The 15,527-nt window shown below is 40.3% G+C and overlaps 1 protein-coding gene across 1 annotated transcript in view; it reads left to right on the top strand.

Annotated features, from left to right (window-relative positions):
* GRID1 (glutamate ionotropic receptor delta type subunit 1) overlaps nt 1-15,527 on the top strand; it is a 686,100-nt gene that overhangs the window by 632,538 nt on the left and 38,035 nt on the right. The window lies entirely within an intron of this gene.

Genomic DNA, 15,527 nt, shown 5'->3' with positions numbered 1-15,527 from the left:
CTCCTCGTTAATTTTGATGCCTGGGGTTCCAGACTGAGGGGTTTGGTATTTATCTGCCACATGCTGCAGACCCCTTGAAGGTCCATGAGGAGGAAGGTGGTGGGATGAAGACAGGTGTCATCAGGATGTTGCTGGTGGTGGCACATTCTTCTCCATGACCCTCACATGCAGAGGCTACTATCTCTTGGTCATTAGTGAATGATGCGAGAAAGATGTGCACCGTGGCCAGCACTACTGCCTCTCTGGGTAGTCCAGCCTGTCTCACTCAGCATCTCTTCCTTTCTGTTCCCTATTCAACCTACCCCATCACCTCTGCGGAACCTTCACACACATGCATTCACACACACGTACACACATACATGCACACGCCTGTCCAGCCTGCCTCAGTGTGTCCTACCTTTCCCTACCCATCGATTCTACCTCTGCGGAACCTTCTTACAGGCTCTCACACAACGTCACTCGTGCACACGCTCCCACTACTCATACACACTAATGCACACACATATTCATGTACACACGTACCTGTGTTCTACATCCCCAGCCATTTGGCCATCCCTTAGCCTTACTGCAGAGGGCAGTGGATATAAGGGGGCAGTTTTCAGAAAGCTTAGGGGTCACTAGGGCCCACCACCTTGCTCTTCATGATGAGAAGAGTCCTCAGCAGTTTGCCAGCCCCTCTCAGGAGAGCCCCAAATGGGTCCAAGGAGAGAGGCAGAGCCTGAGTCCCGCTTCAGAAGCAATAGGCCCTGGCCCCTGAAGGCAGTGCTTTGTGTGGTGTGGGAGCCCCCCGGGGCACATGTGCTCACAGGGCAGTTAGCTTGGGGTGGTTTCTCCCTGTCATTTAGCAAAGTTGAGCAGCAGAGAGTGTCTGGGCTCTGGGGCCTGGCACGTTTGGGTGTGAATCCCAGTCCCACAGCTCACCAATGACATAAAATTGAGCACACCACTCTTCCTGTCGGGAACCTCTCAGTGTTGAGAGAGGCCTGGGCAACTTCCTGTTTCAGGTTCTCTTTAGACACTTAAAACATTTAAAAGTACACGTTATGGTAGATTTGGAATGTTTATATTTAACCAAGTGATATCTTGACAAAAATAATAGAATGCAACATAAATGTGCTATTCCCATGCTCACAAGGTTTATTAAAACCTCTTACGTCCTCGTGCACAGAGAAATACGGCGCTCTTACCTTGAGCTGCTGGGTTTTCTTTCATCCCTGACAGTGGATCTTTGTGGCTGTAGGTGACCTCATTTGGAGATAATGAACACAAAGTTGATTTAAGACCTTTTATGAATAAAAGGCTTGGGCCAAATGGCCTTGGAGTTTCCCTTCTCTGATTTCCTTGTCTCTCACAGAGAGCCAATACTCCCATCCAAACTGGATGCTTATGAAGATTCATTGCAACAAGGCTACAAAAAGAACTTATAATAGAAAAGATAGCAGCTTTTGACTTTATCAAACTTCTATTTATTACAAGGCACTTAAAAGAAAAAGGCAAGTCACACACTATGAGTGGATATTTACAATGCATACAGTCAATATAGGATTAATATCCTATATGGATGTTATATGAAGAACTTTTACAAATTAATAAGAAAAGCTCAAACAATTTAATAGAAAAATGGGCTAAAGACTTGTACAGGACTTTCACAGAAGAGGTACCACATATGGCCGATAATCATATGAAGAGATGTTCAAAGTCATTAGTCTTTCCAGAAAAGGAAAATCAAGACCATAAAGATATATCACTCACTTTACCTCCATTAGACTTGCTCCAAATGAGAGGTGGTAGAAAGGATGGGAGTAACAGGGGGTTAATTGCTGGTGGCAGTGTACTCAGTACAGTCACTTTGGAAACAAGTTTGTCGTTCTAGTAGAAAATGGAACATTTGCATACCCTATGACTCAGCAATTCCACTCCTATACATCCACCCAAAACAAACTTCTGCAGCGCCTCAGAGATAAGAAAGACCATGGTAGCATTGCTTATAGAGCCAGGACCCTGGAAAGAATCCAAATGAGCATTAACAAGTTAAAAACTAAGACCTGCAATGAAATGGATGAACCACAGCTTCATGTAATAGTATGGATGAATCTTAGCTGAATAATATTGAGTAAAAAAAAGAGCATTAAAGGCAATTTCATACAGGTCAACTAATAGAAAATAACATTCAACATAACACCCTTTTAAACACAGGCATACACACATCCAAGGTAATGATAAAATATAAGACTCAGGGTAAGGGTTACTACAGATGGGAGAGACAGAGCAGGAGGAAGGAGAGAAGCGTATTGTTGGCTCTAAGTCAGGGTCAGTGTTAGCTTTGTAGTCACAGTCTTTCCTTTTTTTTTTTTTTAATTTTTCATTTCTCATTAAAATAAATAATTAATAAGTTAATTTTAAAAGAGGGCCATTCCTAGACAAAAAGACCGGTGTCCTGAACCAAGGGTTGTGATTAATCTCATTCTTTGCACCTACCTGCTCTTTCAAATAAATAATTCCAGGCCAGCCAGGCAGAGTTTGATCTAAGACCTTTAAGACACACCAGCCGCTTCTCTCCTTGCGGGCGCCCAGGTGCAGGCCTACTCCTGGTGTTCCTCAAGAAGGCCAACGCCACCAATAACGCTCTCTGGAGCACGGTAAATCTGGAAATGGGTCGTTAGAGAGATGTCTCCCCATCGTCCTGTTTACTCCTAGTCCATAGTTGGCACCTTAGAAATCATCACCCTCTGGTGATATTTAGGGTCTTACGCATGAATAAAACAATGTTAAAAAAATACGTGGTGGGGGCTTTCCTGGTGGCGCAGTGGTTGAGAGTCCGCCTGCCGATGCAGGGGACACGGGTTTGTGCCCCGGTTCAGGAAGATCCCACATGCCGCGGAGCGGCTGGGCTCGTGAGCCATGGCCGCTGAGCCTGTGCGTCCGGAGCCTGTGCTCCGCGACGGGAGAGGCCAGAGCAGTGAGAGGCCCGTGTACCCAAAAAAAAAAAAAAAAAAAAAAAAAATACATGGTGGAAGATGCAAATAAGGGGTTCTTTATAAATGCCTGAAGCTTCATGGTACAGAATCTAATCTTTTTCCAGTACAGAGGATGTGTTGCTTTTATGACACATTCATTTTATAAACCCCAAGCCAGCTTTGGGGTCACAAATCTCCCTCTTGCACTTGGATCTTTAAGAAAAAAAACTGACTGTCAGCATTAGGCAAATGGTAAGGGTTTTATAACTGGTGTCATACAAGTGAGTTTATAGTACTGTCAGAAAGTGGAGTGCACTACATTTTTTACTGCAAGGAGAGCTCAGATCCCACTCTCAAACCTTCCTTCTGCACGTGCCTGTTTGGGTGGCTACTGTACTTACATGCTTATCTGAAACTCTTCCTGTCCCCTGCCCCCTATGGAACTGCTCCTCAGCCCCCAGGTTTTGACTTCAAATACCTCATGAATCCCCAGCCCGAAACACACCAGACTGGGGATGGCTGTGCCCTGAGTGAGGGCCATATCCTGAATCCAGAAACTGTAAGGAAAAATCCAGCATATTGGGAAATATGGACATGATCTTGATATGCAGGGAGGAGGGGCTTCTCCGAATCCCAGACAGAACCCCCGTGGGTGCAATGCAGGCCATCTGGCAAAGGTGAGGACTGGATGCCCCCAAGGGATATCAGAGGAAAGTGCTTTAGCAAGAGGAGGATGCTCCAACTTCTAATTTCCAGTTACTCTTTGGTGACCCTGGCTCCATTTCCAGAGAGTGCTTGGTAGTGGAACAATGTCTAATTGCTGCTAAAGTCAAGGAGCTTGGTGTTGAAAGTAACCTCAGAGAGCTGCTATTTTTTTTCTTTCCTTGTGCTGCAGCTTTTAATGACCTGAAACCAATTTAGGTGGGAAATTGCTTAGCAAGAGGTGATCACTTTTGCACAGGATCAGAACCAGAGAAAGGAATTATGTCATGGTTTCCCCCACTGCTGTGACCTACTCCTTCATGCCAGCCAGCACTCAGATAAGGAGGGGGCAGCCCTTTCTGGGCCCTGGCGAAGAAAGCAGAAAGGGATTTGGAAGCGGAGGGAAGTTTATTTATTTATTAAAAGCCCACAGTGTGCAGTTTTTAGAGCAAAGCTGCCTGGTGCCCAGTAATTCTCAATAAATACTGAATTGTCCCTGAATGAATCATCTGTTTGTTGTCTGACTGAGCAGAGACACATAAGTCAGGGGTGTAGTTGGTGCCATCAGTGAGTAGGTTACCCTCTGTGAATTCCTTGATGGGAGGGATGAGGTAAATAGCTTTATAGTCCCTTGTCTCTTGATACCCGCCTCTTAGGAAAGAGGTCCTGCTGGTCCTTGGAGAGTAGAGAGAGGCTGCCTTCATTTCTCTCAGCCACCGGTACTTGTCAGGCCTGAGGCAGACTAGAGCAAGTGTCCACAAACTATGGTCCATGGGCTAAATCTGGCCCACCACCTGCTTTTACAAATAAAGTTTTATTGGAACACACACTCGGTCATATACATACTGTCTGTGGCCGCTTTTCTGCTACTTCAGTAGAGTTGAGTAGTTGTGGCAGAGACCATGTGGTCTCCAAAGCCTAAAATATTTCTTACCTGGCCCTTTGTAGAAAAAGTTTTGAGGATCCCTAGCCCAGAGCCATGGGTGCTCTAGGGATACTGTCCATCATCGGTCAATGCCGTCTGATAACTTACAGACCTATCCAGTAGCTTATCATCTAAGCTCTTTAAAACTACCTACTAGAGTATATAAGCACATCTAGCAGGTGGTTCCTCCTCTGGCTTTATGTCATCTAATAGCATGTCGGCACATGCAGGGATACATCATCTAGCTCCATGCCATTACCTAAGTTCCGTACCATCTAGTAGCATACGGGCTTTGTCCTTTCTTGTTCTTTTCAGGCCTACCTCTGATGGCCCACAGTCTTTGCCCTCACTACACTGGGACCCAGCCTCACTCCTGACCTGGCCTAATTCCCCCCTGAAATCTACTGAGCAGTCACTATGTACCAGGCACTCTGCCAGATGATCTATACATATATTGTTCTATTTTATCCTAAACAGAACTACTTGATTATTATTGTCTCCATCACGTAGAAATGGGGCTGACCCTCACGGAGATTAAGTGGCTTGTTCAAGGTCACGTGGACGTGAGTAAGCCACGGCACAGTCATGTCTCACTTCAACCTTGCCTCTTCCCATGGGGTTACATCCCCATTTCTATACCCAATGTGTCTGCACCCCCTTGCATACTGTTTACTTGTGCTTCTATTTCTCTTCCTCTTTCACACCAAAGTAGCAAGATATATGCCTGGCTCCCATGTTTAAAAGCCTTAGCTCTCTTTCCGTGTGACATAGCAAAGGTTATTTAAGTCTGTGATTTTATCTTTTGATTTCCCAATTATTAAAAATATCAATTAGAGAAACTCAGATGCAGAATTGAGCCGGCAAGTGGTTCAAATTTGTATGCTAATAACTTTGTCACATGGAATCTGACTTTAATGTTGTTGGTAAGACTTTAAAAATCTTTCTTTAGCTTTTGATCAACTCTATGAAGTAACATCCAGCATAACCCAATTTCTGTACAGTGTCAGGGCTAACCCAGGCTGCCAATTTATTAAGTCTTTCCATAAATCAAGCCTAATATTTAATAACGTTGTCAAATAGAATACAGTTTAATAGTTTAAATGGCAATCTTCACAGCTCATTGGGCTCTTTGAATAAATAGAGAAGTAGCTTGTTTCAGACCCTGTGGCTGGAGATAGTATTTTTCAGACGGAAGTCACTTCGCAGGCAAGCAGTTGTAACAGAAGGTTGTTTTTTCCACTCAGTTAATATCGCTGAGGTCATAAAGTGTGAATGCAAATTCAGGAAGAAAACGGGCCCACAAATCTTATTTATTTCCACACTGATCTAATGCTTGCCCTGGCGCCGGATTGAGTGTGGGTATCACCAGTCAGCACCTGCCTTCATTCCTTGCCCTGGCTCTCTGCTCTGTGACAAGGGACACTCTCATTGCACATACTCCCTGCTGAGTGCCAGGAACCATACCTTGTGGCAGAAAAGGTGGTCCCCAGAAGGACTACAGTCTTCCATGGGAGGATCAGGAACTCTGATGCCCCACAGTGCCCTCCATTTGGAGGGAGCAAAGTGAGGAAGCATCCTGCTTCCATGGCATACTGGAAGTCCTTACTGAGGAGTGGGGAGAGGCTTACATGGGATGGCACTCCTTTATATCTTGGGGATGCTAGGTTCAGTGATCCGTGGGGTTTGGTCAAGTTGATGAAAGGGATCCTTTGATGCAGGTCTGACCCCGCCCCCCGCCCCCAGAAAAAGGACTGGTACAAACTAGGCAGCCCTGTGCAGTGGAAACCAACAATGCTGTTCTCTGTAGCAGCAGTGGGCTTTGTAGGCATGCTCCAAGACACATATTTTGTCCTTTTTCTGCTGCTAAGTCAGTGCACATTGGGGATTCTACACGCCTCCTTCCTTCTCAGACACTCACAGACGTTGGATAATCATTCATCTCTATTCTTTTTATTTTTTATTTTTTGACCACACTGAGCAGCTTGTGGGATCTTTCTTAGTTCCGACCAGGGATTGAACCTGGGGCCTCGGCAATGAAAGCATCGAGTCCTAATCACTGGGCCACCAGAGAATTCCCCATTCATCTCTATTCTTTCATTCTTGCTCAAAAGGCACTATATCCTTTTTTAAAAAAAAAAATTTTATTGGAGTATAGTTGATTTACAGTGTTGTGCTAGTTTCAGATGTACAGCAAAGTGAATCAGTTATACATATATATACACTTTTTTTTAATTTAATTTAATTTAATTTTTTTTTATTTTTTGCTGTACGCGGGCCTCTCACTGCTGCGGCCTCTCCCGCTGCGGAGCACAGGCTCCGGACGCGCCGGCCCAGCAGCCATGGCTCACGGGCCCAGCCGCCCCACGGCACGTGGGACCCCCCCAGGCCGGGGCACGAACCCGCGTCCCCTGCATCAGCAGGCGGACTCCCAACCACTGCACCACCAGGGAAGCCCCAATATACACTTTTTTTATAGATTCTTTTCCCATATAGGCCATTACAGAGTATTGAGTAGAGTCTGTATGCTATACAGTAAGTCCTTATTAATTATCTATTTTATATATAGTAGTATGTATATGTCAATCCCAGTCTCCCAATTTATCCCTCCTCCCATCTTACCCCCAGTAACCATAACTTTGTTTTCTACAGTATCTGTAACTCTGCTTCTGTTTTGTAGATAAGTTTGCTCGTATCCTTGTTTTTTTAGATGCCACATATAAGTGATGCCATATGATATTTGTTTCTCTGTCTGACTTACTTCACTCAGTATGACAATCTCTAGATCCATCCATGTTGCTGCAAATAGCATTATTTCATTCTTTTTTAAGGTGGAGTAATATTCCATTGTATATATGTACCACATCTTCTTTATCCATTCCTCTGTTGATGGACATTTAGGTTGCTTCCTTGTCCTAGCTATTGTAAATGGTCAAAAGGCACTGTATCCTTTTTGCAAGTTGAATGGTCTCTTCTCTTTATTCCTTCATTTATTCACTTATTCATCCATTCAATAAATGTAATTTGAATAGCTTCCTCCTAAGAGCTTGGATATGTGAATTTAAGTACCACTTTCAATCAGATTTAATCTGTGGCTTTGGTCAAGAGAATTCACATCTCTGAGCTATCTGGGAGACTGAGACAAGCCTGCCCAGATGAGTTGCGTTTACCAGTGCAAAAATGGAAAGTGTCCAGTGCGGATTGCAGTACAAGGTTGACGTTGAGTAGATGTCAGCAAAATGCCTTAGCACCTACTATATATTAGGAAAAGAACATGATAAAAATATAAAGACAAATAACACTTAGTCTTTTTATGAGGTATAGTTGACAAACAATAAAATGCACTTATATTAAATGTTTATTTCATGGGTTTAGACTATTATGTACAACTGTGTAATCACCACCCGAAAGAAGATAGAGTCATCCCTCAGTATCTGAGGGGGATTTGTTCCAGGACACCGCAGATACCAAAATCCATGGATGCTCAAATTCCTTATATAAAATGTTGGAGTATTTGCATATAACCTATAAGCATCCTTCTGGGTACTTTAAATAATCATCAGTCATTATAAAATTACTTACAATACCTGATACGATGTAAATGCTATGCAAATAGTTGTAAATACAATGTAAATGCTACGCAAATCAGTGCCGGCATGCATGCAACAAATTCAGGTTTTTCTGTTTGGAATTTTCTGGAATTGTTTTTTATATTTTTCACCCACAGTTGGTTGAATTCTCGGTGCAGAACCCACAGATACAGAGGGCCAACTGTGTAGAACATTTCCATCACCTTGAAAAGTTTTCTCATGTCACTTTCTAGAAACGTCTCTCCCTAACCTCAGAAGCGACCACTTATGAATTTCTGGTACCACAGATTAAATTTACTGTTCTTGGAATTCATATAAATTGAATAATTTATATGTATAATATGTATATTTGTGTTTAGTTTCTTTCACCCAACAAATTATCTATGAGATTTAACCATGAAGCTGTAGATATCAGTACTGAGTTCTTTCTTCTTTTTTTTTTTTCCTTTGAGTAGTATTCCATTATATTAACAAACCTTAATTTGTTTATCCATTCTCCAGTTGACATACATTTCACTTGTTGCCAATTTAGAGCTATTACGAATAAGGCAGTATGATCATTTTTGTACAAAATTTTGTGGATATATGTTTCCATTTCTCTTTGCTAAATACGATAGAGTGAATTTTCTGGGTCATAGGGCAGATGTATGTTTACCTCTGTAAAAAACCTCCTGACCACCTCCAATGTGATTATTCTATTTTACAATCCCACTAGTGATATCCTGCTTATGTGCTTGTAAATTGCAGTTGCTGGACATCCTAACCAACATTTAGTGTTGTCAGTCTTTGGGACAGTAAACAATTAAGTGGCTGTGAGGTTATCTCATTGTTTTAATTTGCATTCCTTTGGTGGCTAATAATGTCCAGCACTTTAATGTGCTTATTGGGCATCCATGTTGCTTCCTTGGAGAGGGGTGTGCTCAAGTCCTTTTTAAATTTTTACTGGGCACTTCGTCTTTTCATTGTTGATTTAGATGAGTTTTTTAAAATATATTCTGGATATAAGTCCTTGATCAAATATAAGTGCTCCAGATATAGTTCCCAGTCTGTAATTTGCCCATTCATTTTCTTAATGATGTCTTGTGGACAGTAGAAAATTTTAATTTTGATAAAGCCCCATATATCAATTTTTCTTTTCTTTTGTGGTTAATAATTCTTGTGTCCTAAGAAAGTTTTGCCTACCTCAAAGTTCCAAGTTTTCTTCTAGAAGTTTTACATTTATGTCCACATTGCATTCTCAAATTAGTTTTTGTATATGGAATAAAGAAATAGTCCAGATTCACTTTTCTTTCCCCATGTGTCTATGCAATTGACCTAGCACCATTTATTTAAAATGGTGTATTTAATTAACAGATGACTTGTATTTAATTAACTTGTATTTAATTAACTTGTATGTAATTAACAAATGACTAGGTGCTTTGATTGAAAATCAACTGGACATATATCTGTTGGTCTGTTTCTGGATTCTCTATTCCATTCCATTGATCTATATATCTATTCTTATGCCAATAAAAAAAGTCTTGATCACTACAGCTTTATAATAATTCCTTAAATCAGGTAGTGCTTTCAACTTTGTTCTTCTCTTACAAGATTGTTTGGTCAATTCTAGAACTTTTGCACTTCCGTTTAAATTTTATAATCATCTAGTCAATTTCCTCAAGAAAGCTTGAGATTTTGATAGCTATTACATTGAATCTATAGATCATTTGGGGGAAAACTGATATCTTTTACACTATTGAGTTTTTTAATATGTGAACATAGTTGTTCCTTTTAAAACATCAACTTTTGATATTATTGATTTTCTCGATTGTTGTTATATCTTATTGATTTCAGCTTTTTTGTTATTTTTTTCTTACTTCTATTTACTTTGGTTTCAATTTGCCCTTACCTCTTCTCGCTTCTTAATGTTGAAACTTAGATCATTGATTTTACTCCTGTTTTCTTTCCTAATATAAGTATTTAAAGCTATACGTTTCCCTCTAAGCACTGTTTTAGCTGAATTCCATGAATTTTTATATGTTGTGCTTTCATTATCATCACCTCAAAATATAAAGCATCGGACTCAGTCTTTTCCTTCAGGTATCCCTATTGAGTTCTGGAGGACAACAGATGGCTGTGATTTAGTGTGGAAAAGGGTATGAGAACAGAAATTGGGGATTTATTCTGCTTAGTGAAGTTGAGGAAAGCTTCCGAAGGTGGTCCTGTCACGTACCTACATTTTACAATCCAAATGCCTCAATTCCTTTTCAGTTTTGAAGATACAAATGTGAGAATGTGAGAGAAGAGTGACAAGCAGGAAATAAAATACACAGAAAAATAAGGGAAACCAGAGAGGCAGAAAAGACCGTGGAATATGCCATGTGAACAAAACTTTATTTTTATTTCTACTAAATGTATAGTTTCCTTGTAGGAGAATGACGGCAGTGGTATTTTCCCTGTTTAACAATTGCTGTCTACAGAACCCCTTCTCTGGGTCTCAGGCTGAGTTCTGGCTGTCTTGACCCTGTAAATAATATACCTGAGGCTTCTTCTCGTGCTTCAAATCTGTGGTCCAACCCAGCTCCAAGGGCACTCAGGTTAAATAGCCCCCAATCCATGACAACGTTTAAAATAAGAGGTTTCGAGAGGAAACCTTAGGTTATACATTTATAATTTAAATGTGTATGTCATTTACATAAATACATGTCACCATTTTTAAAAGTTTAGACTATTTCTAAAAATAAGCAGAAAAGAACCAGTTACACATATTTTTTTCACCACCTAAATAAGGCTCTAGGAATTCTTGTGGGTATTTCTGGGGAGTCTTTTTTGAATCTCTGCAAATGTTTTACATAATTATGATGTTCGAGAAAATATGTTTTATCCTGTACTTTTTTAACACTGTTGTAAGACTTTAAAAATCATTTTAGTGGCTACTTAATGTTTATCAAATAGATGTAAAGTTAAACATTTCCTTCTTGATTGTCATTTGGGTCGATTCCAGTTTTTCACAAATACAAATAACATTATAATGAACATCTTCGTGCCTCGTGGTTTTTCAGTTACTATATTTATTTCTTCAGGTCAGATTCTCAGAAGTGGAAATATGGTGTCAGAAAAAGATATAAACATTTAAAGCTCTCAACAAAGTATTCCTGAGTACTGCCAAAAGCAGGGCTTTGAATACATTACATTCTATCTTTGGGATCAAAAGAATACTCAAGCTTCAGTGTTGTTTCTTGTTTTTGTTTTTGTTTTTTCATTAAATCCTTGTGGATTTATCTTTAGTAGGAAAAGCCTTTTAATAAATTGGTATTTTTCTACTTTTCTCAAATCCTTTATAGTGATTTTTTAAAATGTCTTTCTCTTTCTCTTTATGTAGGTGCATATGAATTTTGACTTTATTTTGCTTTATTATTCCAGGGACTGGAGTGGAGAAGAAATCTCTTTCTTTTCAACTCACTTTTTCTTTGGCCTACATTAGGCAAAGTTCATGAATTTTGGCAGTTTGAGGACACTGAATAAGATCATGGTTAGACACCTACCTTTGTTTAATAATAAAATTGATGCACCTAACAACCCCTTCCTCAAATGTGTATTTATGCAATGATTTGATGTTTGAAATATATGGGTTTTTTATTCATTCATTCTTTCATTAGTCAACTCATTTACTAGTGGTGAGCTCAGTTAATATGTAAGAGTGGGCTTGATACTTTCCTGATAAAATTGAGTTAGACTTGGTGTGAGGTCAAAGTGAAGATGAAGGCTGGTTTGGGACAGGATGTTATTTCAAAAATAAAAGATTTGTGTTACTTTGCGCAGAGTTTTCCTTCCTTCCTTTGGGGCCTTGCATCAATGTTTGGACAATCAGGAGGTTAATTTAATCGCAATGTCTACTGTTAGAGAGCCCTCGGATGGATCAGGGGTGGGGATAAGTTTCTTCCATGCATTAATTAGCTCAACTGTGCTTCTACACAACTCGTTTATTAATTAGGAAACTAGAGTTTAAGGAGGGCAAGGGACTTGCTGAAAATCAAGCTTGAGTCAATATCGGACCCAGGGTTTGAACTCAGTATTTTTCTCACTCCAGCACCTGTGTCATTACCTGGTGACACTGTGCAAAAATGGAAGAGATGCATGATCAAAATGAAGCCTCAGCTCCTGCTGCCACTTACCTAGTGTTTTCATCACAGGAAACCTGAGCAGTTCCTTCCCCTCTCCTCACCTTTATACACCAGGGTACGTGCTGCTTGGAAAGCCTTCCTTTTCTTTGTTGGCCAGGATGATTCTTGATTATCTCTCCAACCTCAGCAGAAGCGTTCACTCTTCCTGACCCCCTGCTGGAGCTTCTGGTTTCTCAGGGCAGGGCCAGGGGCTCCCTTAACACCCTATGCATCCCAGAGTACAGATTCATCAGATGTCACCCCCATCCTCAGTGCCCTGCTCTGTCACATCCTGACTAGACTCTGAGCCTCCATAGGGTTGGGCCTGTCTCTTATTCATTTGTTTGTCCCCAGGGCCAAGAGCAGAGGTAGGCACAGGGCAATGAACATGGATATCCAAAACCTTTTATCCTTTCAAAAATCAAACAAAATAAATGTTCAGTGAGTAAGAAATGAGAGTATTCAGAAATGCATCCATGTGCATCTTTCTTCAAGAAGAATGAGCAGGATTGCTGGAATCTAGTTGCCGAGGGGCCAAGAAGGGATGAGGAAGGGTGGGGAGGGCAGGGGGCTTAGTCAGTGTCCTGGAGCAGGTTTCCATGCAGTTGACGACATTGGCCCCTTCATAATGCCCTACAGCTTAATTTTGTTTGATGATGATTGGTTTGGGATAATACAGTGCTAAGGTCAAGGAAAGCCCCCACTGTGCCTCCCTTATTAAATTACTTTGTTTTGGGTTTTGAGCATTGCCAAGCAAATCTTGTTATGAATTCTTCAATTACTTTCTTTTGCGATTTTTATAATTTGGTAGGGTAAGCTTTGGAATCAAACCAACATCTGTGCCATCATGCTAACTTCGATTATTTTCTTTTTTTTTTTAACATCTTTATTGGAGTATAATTGCTTTACAATGGTGTGTTAGTTTCTGCTTTATAACAAAGTGAATCAGTTGTACATATACATGTGTCCCTATATCTCTTCCCTCTTGTGTCTGCCTCCCTCCCACCCTCCCTGTCCCACCCCTCTAGGTGGTCACAAAGCACCGAGCTGATCTCCGTGTGCTATGCGGCTGCTTCCCACTAGCTATCTGTTTTATGTTTGGTAGTGTATGTATGTCCATGCCACTCTCTCACTTTGTCCCAGCTTACCCTTCCCCCTCCCCATATCCTCAAGTCCATTCTCTAGTAGGTCTGTGTCTTTATTCCCGTCTTACCCCTAGGTTCTTCGTGACCTTTTTTTTTTTTTTTCCCTTAAATTCCATATATATGTGTTAGCGAACAGTATTTGTTTTTCTCTTTCTGATTCCTCATTTGAAGCGTGGGAGGACGTTCACTTCCCTTAAATCTGATTTTATTCTTCAGATTCCCTCTGCCCCATAATTTGCTTTTTACCCAAGTCTGATACACTTCACCTTAGTGCTGTCTATAATTGTGGGCTGATACCATTCTATTTGTTCCACTGAGTATTATGGCTTTGGGTTTTATGACTTAAGTTTCTGTATTTTGAACTGAATTGTTTTGTTCTTTGATTACATTAAAATCAAGAAGCAGTAGCTGGTGAGAACAGTTTTGGTTTTTTGTGTCAGTCAGATCGTTGGCAGTTTTTGTTCAGCTTATTTTTATTTCCATTTTGTTGGTATAATGTTGTTTGTCCAGGAACAGCAAGCAGGGAGAAAGAGGGGAAGGAAAATCACGTTTATTAAGAAGTTATTATGTGTGCTATTGTGTTCATACACTTTATCTTTACCATTGAGGGCATTTTGTGATATTTCCATTTGGAAAATAAGGAATGTAAAACTCAGAGTGGTTAAACAATTTGCCTGAAGATTATCGCACCCTTTCTACCATCCATGTGTTTATTTTTATTACTATCACCATCATCATTGTCATCATCAATAAGAAAATATTTGTGACTGACAAGGGATTAAGATCCAAAATATGCAAACAGCTCATACAACTCAATATTTAAAAAACAAACAACCCAATACAAAAATGGGCAGATGTAAATAGACATTTTTCCAAAGAAGGCATGCAGATGGCCAATAGGCACATGAAAAGATGCTTAACATTGCTAATTATTAGAGAAATGCTAATCAAAACAACGAGATATCACCTCACAGCTGTCAAAATGGCCATCATCAAAAAGTCTGCAAGTGAGAAATACTGAAGAGGATGAAGAGAAAAAGGAACCCTTGAACACTGTTGGTGGGAATGTAAATTGGTGCAGTCACTATGGAAAACAGTATGCATGTTTCTTAAAAACTAAAATTGGCACTACCATATGATCCAGAAATTTCACCCCTGAGTGTATACCCAGAAAAAGCAAAAACTCTAAGTTGAAAAGATGCATGCACCCCAGTGTTCATAGCAGCAGTATTTACACTAGTCAAGACATGGAATCAACCTGAGTGCCCATCAACAGATGACTGTTTAAGACGGTGTGATATATATATATATATGTATATATATATATATATATATATATATATAATGGAATATTACTCAGCTATAAAAAAGAATGAAATATTGCCACTTGTAGCAACATGGAGGGACCTAGAGAATATTACGCTTAGTGAAATAAGTCAGAGAGAGACAAGTACTGTATGATATCACTTATGTGTGGTGTGTAAAAAACAATACAAATGAATGTATATGCAAAACAGAAACAGAGTCACAGACAGAAACAAATTTATGGTTGCCAAAGGGGAGAGGGAGTCAGGGAGGGACAAATTAAGAGTATGGGATTAACAGATACAAACTACTACACATAAGCAGCAAGGATTTACTGTATGGCACAGGGAATTATACCCAATAACTTGTGGTAACCTATAATGGAATATAATCTTCAAAAACCAAACAAAAAACCAAGTCACTATGCTGTACACCCGAAACTAACATGGTATTGCAAATCAACTATACCTCAATTTTAAAAACAACAACAAAAAAACCTATTTGGGTATAAGTAGTTGTTTCCACTGGGATGGGAACCTCTAATAAATAGTCCCTTTACTCTCCAACATAGAGGTATTAAGATTGGCTTTGAACCCTACATTTAAAATTTTTACCGTGTGTGTGTGTGTGTAAAACACACACACACCAACAGGTGGACAAAGGCAGAGAAGCAGAGAGAGAGAGATGAGAGGTGGATTAACTCAAATCAGGAAGAGTAATAAGAACAGTAAGAGCTCAGAAAAGCATGCCTCCTAAGGGTCAGA

This window comes from Lipotes vexillifer, unplaced genomic scaffold, assembly GCF_000442215.2.
Source record: "Lipotes vexillifer unplaced genomic scaffold, Lipotes_vexillifer_v1.1 scaffold437, whole genome shotgun sequence".
NCBI lineage: Eukaryota > Metazoa > Chordata > Mammalia > Artiodactyla > Lipotidae > Lipotes > Lipotes vexillifer.
Note: the sequence above shows the minus strand (reverse complement) of the source record. Positions and strands in the feature narration are given on the sequence as shown.